This window comes from Arvicanthis niloticus, chromosome 4 (assembly GCF_011762505.2).
Source record: "Arvicanthis niloticus isolate mArvNil1 chromosome 4, mArvNil1.pat.X, whole genome shotgun sequence".
NCBI lineage: Eukaryota > Metazoa > Chordata > Mammalia > Rodentia > Muridae > Arvicanthis > Arvicanthis niloticus.
This window is the reverse complement of record NC_047661.1, coordinates 104,830,256-104,839,144: the sequence shown is the minus strand read 5'-3', so window position 1 is coordinate 104,839,144 and position 8,889 is coordinate 104,830,256. Positions and strand designations below refer to the sequence as shown.

The window sequence follows — 8,889 nt, the reverse complement described above, 5'->3', positions numbered from 1 at the left end:
GTGTGTGTGTGTGTGTGTGTGTGTGTGTGTGTCCTGCCCTCAGAGCCCAGGGCTGGGCATTGGAAAACCTGGAACTGAATTTACAAATGGTTGTGAGTGCCGAGTGGATGCTGGGAAAGGCATTGGGGTCCACTGGGTGAGCAGCTAGTGCCCATAACCTCAGCGTCATCTCTCCAGTCCCCCCCCCCCCAGCTATCTTTTTATAACAATGCTTGGGAAGATGTTTTCAATCAGAACTTTTACAATGCTAATAAGAGAATTAATAGGGAATAACAGAAGCCATAATAGAATGGGTTTGGTCAACAAAGTTCTGTGCCTTTTCATTAGCAAGACTCAAATTCCATATTGTTATTTCCCAGCAATGCCTTTGCTGAGGTTTGTAAACTTTCTTGTCTTAGGGTCATTATCATTTATAACTATTTTTTTTATGCCAGTCTTTCTTCTTTTTCTTTTTCATTTCTCAGTGCTAGGAATTGAACCCGTGGTTTCATGCAAACTATGTCAGTATTTTACCACTTGACTTCACTACCAGCCCTATTTGTTAATCCTATTTGTGTCTACGTGGTTACATTTAGAGTGTGGGGTTATCCTTTGATTTCTGAGGTGTTTTACTTTTGTCAATTTTCTATGAAAATCTTACATTACATAACTGCTTGACAAGCTGACAATAACATGAGTCTAACCAGCCTCTTTATAAATTTTATTTACTTATTATTTGCTATGCTAAGGATTGAACTTGGGGCTTCACGTATTCTTTTGTCTTGAACATAGATGTACTTGGCCTTGGTGGCTGTTAAGCTATGGCTGGGGTTGAGAGTAAGTATATAGGGTTTTTGTTGTTTGTTTTGTTTTTTTGATACACAGTTTCTCTGTGTAGCCCCGGCTGTTCTGGAACTCACTCTGTTGTCCAGGCCGGCCTCGAACCCAGAAATCTCTTGCCTTTGCCTCCTGAGTGCTGGGGTTAAAGGTGTGAGTCACCACTACCCAGCTTCGATGTTCTAAACTATTGCTTTGTGGACTTTGAGAGAGGACTAGAAGCGGCTCCTTTGAGGACATGCCCCAGTTCAGGGCTGAAGAGACAAAAGAGTGTCTCAGCCAGACCCTGGAAGGGGGCTTGTCATGATCCTATGCATGGCATCACACAGCAGGAAGAAAGTTCAAAGCAGTTCTCTGACCTAGGTTACTGGAACTTGTTTTTTCTTTTAATGAATTTGAGCAAACATTCTTTTATTTTACCTGAGCAGGACTGAATAGGTTTGTTTTTTGTTTTTTTTTTCCTAATTGGCATAAAAAGTAATGAGTTTTATTTCAGCATTTTCCACAGTTACTTTTTGTTGATTGTCCTTGCAAACAGTTTTGTTCACTTTTTTCCTTCAATGAAGTACTGAAGACTGAATACCTGACTTCATAGTGCTATGCAAGTCCTTGTCCTGGAATACATCTCTAGCTGTCCTTTGAATCTCTCTTTTGAGGCACTGTCTTACTAGTGTGCCCAGGCTTGAACTAACTCCATAGTCCTCAAACCTTCCCCCCACTTCCGTCTGCTGGGATCAGGGATGGAGAGGTCTGAGGAATACTGAAGGCTATATGACAAAGTGGCCATGTAAGGCAGTGGGGAAGGGGAATGTGTGAAATATCCACCCTCACAAAGCCCTTAACTAAAGGTATCCTAATCTTTTTAAAAGCCAGTAAAAGATTTTTTTTTTTTTAAATTGCATGTTTCACTAAAGAAGAAGTAAATCTCTGGGGGAATCTTCCATAGCGTCTTAACCACAAGCTGTTCCTCTCCAGTTTTCCTATATAACAGATGGCCTGTTGCCAGGCACTTGGCATTCAAAGCCAGACTCCTGGAAATGCAATTTTTCAAACCCATTAACCTTTATTCAACTCTTATGAAGAACAATCATCATTTTTCTTTTGCAGTCTATGATCCAGTATGAGCTGGATTTGACTGACCTTTTGCCTCAAGTTTGTCCTAAGATGGGCTTATAAAACTAAAATCTTTTTAGGGGCTTTATGGAAACTGAGTTTCTCTTTTGGTGTTCATATCATCAGGCAACCTTTCCCTCATTCATTTGGGTACTGAACCTGCTGCATAAAACCCTTTCTGGAAACGGTTTCCTGGTGAGAGCATTCTGCTGTACCATGGATCGGCCATGGCATGAGGGAAGATGGTAACTGCATCTTGTGGTGTTACCTTCAACTGTGAACCTGGTCCAGGCTCAGGGACTGGCTTGTAGTTCCAGCACTCAAAAAGTAAACTGAAAGGATGCTTTGAATGTACAAGCCCACATCTGCCTGGGCAACACTGCAGCAAGATGACTTCTCAAACCTAACTAAGTGATGGAACCAGAGAGCTGGATCAGCAGCTATGAACACTCGCTGTTCTTTCAGAAGACTCAAGTGTGGTTTTTAAAGCCCATGCCTGTTTCACACAGCTTGTTATTCTAGCTCCAGGGGATGTGATACCCCTCTTCCAGCATCTGACTCAACTCCATACACATGCCGTACACATACAGACATACACACACACACACAGAGAGAGAGAGAGAGAGAGAGAGAGAGAGAGAGAGAGAGAGAGAGAGAGAGAGAAACAGAGAGAGAGAAAGAAATGCGAATAGAATAAATCTTTATTAAAACTGAGTATAAACGGGGCAGGAGAGATGGCTCAGTGGTCAAGAGCACTGACTACTCTTCCAGAGGTCCTAAGTTCAATTCCCAGCAACCACATGGTGGCTCACAACCATCTGCAATAAGATCTAACACCCTCTTCTGGTGTGTCTGAAGACAACTACAGTGTACTCACATATAGAAAATAAATAAATTTTTTAAAAAAAAATAACGAGTATAAGGATGTACATCTCTAACATCATACGAATTAATCATTGTCACAATGCTAACTGTGCCGCGTGTTCTTCTCCTTCATATGCTGGGCCTTTGCTCAGCAGTTTTTTCCTTTTTTGCTCTCATCCATTTCGATTCTCTGCTTCTAGAGACTGGGCCGAAGCTCCACCTGACAGCAAGATTGAACCAACTTATTTGTTGTGGCCAGAGGGATGCCTCACTTGAATGGTTTGCAAACATCTTAAATCCTACTAGGCTTTTTTTTTTTTTTTTTTTTTTTTTTAGCAGTTTTGGTTTTGTGAACCCTTTCATTTCCGGAAGCTGTTCCCACGAGGCTGGAGAGCATCATTCATATACTCAGATGCGATCGATGTGAGTTCAGGCTGTAGACACCATTCATCATGCAGCAATTATATCCACTCCCTCTAAGTCCGGATGCTCGAACTTCCTTAGCTGGCTTGTGTCTGAACCTCTGTGGCTCACTCCTCAAGTGTGTTATCTCCTCACTCTCAGGCGTGATAATAATCACAAGTCAGAGATAAAGAGGTCAAGGGTGGTGGGCGGGGCATACTTGGAATCCCAGCACTTGGGAGGCTGATCTCTAGGACTGCCAGCAGCTCAAGTCCTGTCTGAACAAGAGTCTGTCTAAAAAAACAAAGCAAGGGCTGGGTGGGCCTGGTGGCACACACTTATAATCTCAATACTCTGGAGGCAGAGACAGGTCAATCTCTGAGTTCAAGGCCAGCCTGGTCTACAGAGCAAGTTTCGAGACAACCAGGGCTACTTGTCTCAGAAACAAAGCAAAACAAACAAAAACCAACCAACCAACCAACCAAACAATGGAAAACTATAGTAAAACCAATACAAAACAAAGTAGAACTAGGAAAGCCAGGACTGCCTATTCATACCTGTCATTCCAGCTCTTAAGAGAGAGGCAGATTGATTTTACATTCAAGGACAGCCTAGACTACATAGTAAGATCCTATTTCAAAAAAGTAATAAGGCCTGATGGTGTAGCTCTCCATTGGAACACTTGTCATGTTTGTACATGGGTTTCATCCCTAGCAAGGAAGAAAGAAAAAAAAAAAAGAAAAGAAAAGAAAAAAAGAGACTCAGACTTAGCAGATTTCTCAAGATCAAAGACAGGGAATGGCAGAATCAGGGATCCACACCCACATGTGTTAGACACGGAAGCCTGCACCCTTAAATAGCACATGGAACGCCACCACCTTATGGCAGCTGTCATGCTGAAGCCTGGAAACAGACACAAATACTCTCAACAGTTGGAAATTCAACCAAAGGATACAGTGGGATCATCTCAGTGGTGGAGTTTTGTGATCCAACACAATGGGGACCTTCATTTGCTTGGTGAATTCAGAAGTCACCACGAGAGGCTGGAGCCTGAAGACCACTAAGGGCTTGAAGCCTGATTAGACCAGGAGGGAACTTGTCAAGGTTGTAGGAGAGGGGACAGAATATAAGGAGTGTGTTTGTCACCGTGACTGGTTCGTGGTTTTCCTACTGGTGTTTCTCCTGCTGCATAGTCACTCACCCTGTTACCACTGTTAGTGTCTTTCACAATTCTGCTTTTTATCTTAGATTTTCCTCATATATTCATAGTTTTCCTCAGACCGGTCACTCATACCTGCAGCTTCTATTATCATGACAGGTTACTGTCCCTTCAGTGGCACCTCCTTTTTGTTTTTGTTTGTTTGTTTGTTTTTTGTTTTGTTTTGTTTTTTGTTTTTTGTTTTTTGTTTTCCGAGACAAGGTTTCTCTGTATAGCCCTGGCTGTCCTGGAACTCACTCTGTAGACCAGGCTGGCCTCGAACTCAGAAATCCACCTGCCTCTGCCTCCCAAGTGCTGGGATTAAAGGCGTGCACCACCACCGCCCGGCCTCCTCTTTTTAATCTAGGTTTTTATCTGCACGCTTACCCATCAGGTCCTGTAGACTAGACTTGGCCCCATAGCTCTCACCCTCTGCAGTCCACTCCAGCTATCCTCTGGGGTGGTACCTATCTTGGGTGGTACTCTCCCGGCAGTCCTCTTTTTGATCAGGAACCTTTGAACTACCTTTGATTTCTCTCTTGCTTCCTCTCACTGTCACTGTCCGGGTTCAGGCCTACATTGTGCCATTCCCAGCAAGACTGTAGTATTTCCCAAGTGGCTTCACTCTGCTCTCTGCATCCTCACAAGCCTTCCTCGATACACCGGGGTCTGATCATGTCATTCCTGTTTTAATGAAATCAGATGTGTGTTTCCTTAACTACTCTGTTGGGTGCTGAGAACAGAAACCTTTCTATACCAGGCGCCTAACGTGACAGATGATGACAGGTGCTCAGTGAGCAGTTTAAGCTTCCAGATTGATAATACAGTCACTTTTGCGGACAGACTGCACAGAAAACGCAGAGTTGATTTTATAGTGTACTTATGAGAACAAAGGTATTTTCAAGCACTCTATTTGTGGACTGCATCACTCAGGTCTTGGTCGCCTAGAGATTGTGCTGACAAATTACAAAAGCTATTGTGCACGGAAGAACTTGTTCTTGGTAGAGGACAGAGGATAGCACCATTATTTTTTAATGCATTTATTTTAATGTGTTACCAGGTATGTCAGTATTTAGGAACGGCTCCCACCCAGGTTCCCCCTACCAGTATCTACTGGCTCCCTCTACCCACTTCCTGCTTCAGAGAGAGCAGGAGCCCATACTTCAAGGACAAGCTCTGGGGTAGTACAAGGTAAGAGGGAGGAAGGATGCTGAGATGAGGGTGGGACTGAAAATGGAAAACCACTTATAACTCCGGGAGTGTGCCATCGTGATGAAGCTGATAGATTTGGGTTGTCCTGGAGCAGACGCAGTTGGCTGCCTCTAAAAAGGCACTATTATCGCCAGCAAGGGAGAAAGGCTGTGAGCTTAAGGAGAGAGGAATAGAGGAGTCATGAGTCCTGCAGTGAGGATGCCAGGCTGATTGGGTCACAGCTCAGGGGCGGGTGTGGTGGGAATGGCACCAAAAGCCTAACATTAACAGGAAAAATGTCAAAAGCATGGCTTTGGGTCAGTGAGTCACCTGGGATCATGCCCATCCAAACCCAGGGTCTCTACACTGATCTCTGAAGTAGGGAGGGCTCTCCTCTTGGAAGGGAAGCAGAAACTTGAGAAAGGGAGTTTTCCGTACCTAAGTGTTTCTATCAAATGCCAGTTGTTAGCTCTTACAGATTGAATACATGAAAGAAAACTCATAAAATGTTTCACTGCATTGAATTTTCTGGTTCTGCAGTCATACCATTAGAGCCTTTCCAAAGAGCTTCAGGATTTGGTACAATGTTCTAAATTGCCCCCAGGCTGACAGGGTTGGCTCTGGTAAAGACCACAATATAGATGTGGTTTATCCTTTGTTGGTGTATCTGTATTTCTCTTTTAACATATCCTTGCTTCTGCCTCCTAGGTGTATGACAGCGATTGGTATCTCTCTGTTAATTTTGCTTAAAACACAGATCTGCAGATCCATACATCCAAGTGCCTGGTACATACTTGTATACACACGACATTCAAGGTTTCTACCAACTGGCCTTAAATGTAAGGGCTTTCCTGCTTATGCCCAGGAGGGTTGACTCAGTAGCTCCCTGGGGTCCCCAGTGATGCAAGCAACCCTAATCTTTCTACATTGCAACCCTTAGCTGATAGCTATGTCAGAAGAATGAGCCTCCTTTCCAAGCATCTTGTCTTCTTGCAATGAGTCCCAGAGCAGAAAGCAAGGACTGGTGGTCCAAAGCTCTTTTTCACCGGTTTGGGATGCAGCTCAATGCTAGAGCATGCTGCCCTTCCCTCTAGGTTTTGAGATGGCATCTCTTGTAGTTCAGTATGGCTTCAAACTTGCTATGTAGCTGAGAATGTCCCTGGACCTCCAGTTCTCCAGAGTGCGAGGACTATAGGCATGAGCTATAGTTTCCGGTTTATGTGTTGCTGGCGACTAAAGCTACAGCTTCCTGCATGCTAGACAAACACTGTCAAGTGAGTTACTTCCCAGTCCTCAGCAGATACTTTCCTATGTGTGAGCCCTGGGTTCACTCTTCCTCAAAGGTCTTTCTCTGGGGCGGAGAGATGACTTAGAGGGTAAAGGTGCTTTTGCACAAGGCTGGCAATCTGAGTCTGAGTTAAGTCTCTGACGTCTATATAAAAATGGAGAAAGCAACCAGGTGGTGGTGGTGCATGCCTTTGATTCCAGCACTTTGGAGGCAGAGGCAGGCACATCTCTGTGAATTCAAGGCCAGCCTGCTCTACAGAGTGAGTTCCAGGACAGCCAGGGCTACATAGTGTAACCCTGTCTCAACCCCCACTCCCTCAAAAAAGTAGAAAAGCAAACCAGCTCTACAGTCTACACATGTGTGATGGGAACCCCACACCCGCGTCGTGCAGGTACACACATACGGATAAAGTCTTCCATGTTCACATCTCTGCCCAGGGAGTAAGTTTGCCTAGAAGTCATATTGCAAAAATACTTTCTATCTTGTTGGTAGAATTGGTTCCTGCGGCCCTCCACTTCTAGAAAATCAGAAACTGAGTTTTGTTGGGGAACATCAGAGAAAGATTTACTGATTCAACCCTCAACAGCTGCTGTACCTACAGAGAACATTATTGAATATTAAGACTGGTAACCCTGGAATCAACTTACTATAACCACACCTCTTGCCCCTGTTATATTGAAAGACTGAGTCTTTATTCAGTTTACCTAGCTCAATGGAAGGAAAAGCAATTTTCAGTTTCTGTTAGCTGTTGCCACAAGGGCTTGATAGAAACATCCTGGTTAATGTTGCCATGGTGATCAAAGCTTTACCACCTAAAAGAAAAGATTGCTTTGAGCGTTTCTCTAGAGCATCTATCTGACTGTGAGGGACACAGGTGACCTTAGAAACAAATGCAGCAGCATCGTCCTTGACAGCTGCTTTGAAGGTACTTGAAAGACATTTATTCTTCAGTGGCTATGATATATTTATTACAAAAATGTATCTAGCTGTAATTTTTTTTTAATTTTAAAATTCCATTTATTGCTGGACAGTGGTAACACTTGGGAGGCAGAGGCAGGCAGATCTCTGTAAGTTCCAGGTCAGCTTAGTCTACAGAGCGAGTTCCAAGACAGCCAGGGCTACACAGGGAGACCCTGTTTTTAATACCAACCAACCTCCTTTTCTGAGATGTGTTGGTGAGTACAGTGGAGCTCTGTTCAGTCTGCTCCCGTTCTGACTCACCTCCCTAATGAAAAACAAGTTTGCCCGGAAGCCACTCCACGATCAAGGTTTTTAAAGATACTGGAAAGATGCCAGTGGAACCTGAGGTGGCAATTCACCAAATTTGGATCACTCCCACAAGCCATAACGTGAAGTGTCACTGGAGAGGATGAGTGCCAGCTTAATCAGAAACACAAAGGAAAAGGACCAGTGTGAATGCCGACCAGGACTCTGAGAATCAGTACAAGAAAAACACCTCGTGGTGGTGAAGGTTCTAAGACATGGGCTCATTTTCATATGAGAATCCATAAACTCATTGACTGTCACAGTCCTTCGAGATTGTGAAGCAGGTTACTGCCAACAGTTTTGAGACAGGAGTGGAGGTTGAAGTCACCATTGCAGATGCCCGAGTCAACTCTTTTAATAAGTTGACTTAATTGTTAAAAACAAAACAACCAACCAAACAACAACAAAAAATTCCATTTCTTAGCCATATGTAGTGGTACATGCTACTGATCTCTGAGTTCCAAGTCAGCCAAGGCTACATGGTAAGACCCTGTCATTAAAAAAATATATATTAATTCACTTACTTATTTCTGTGTATGGTTGTGTGTGTGTACATATATGTCAGGTGCACACGTGAAGGACAGGGTACAACCTTGGGCATTAGTTCTTTCCGTCTACCATGTGGGTTCTGGAAATTAAACAGATCATTGGGCTTGATGTTATGCATCTTTATACCCCAAGTCATCTTATCACCCCTATATGTAAATTTTTAAATGCAATTATTGAAGAAACAGCCTTATTGTAAACTGTA

General features: G+C 43.6%; 1 pseudogene; it reads left to right on the top strand.

Annotated features, from left to right (window-relative positions):
• The first annotated feature begins 7,228 nt into the window (after positions 1 to 7,228).
• On the top strand, positions 7,229 to 8,509 carry LOC117707428 (small ribosomal subunit protein uS10 pseudogene; annotated as a pseudogene).
• The last annotated feature ends 380 nt before the right edge of the window (positions 8,510 to 8,889 follow it).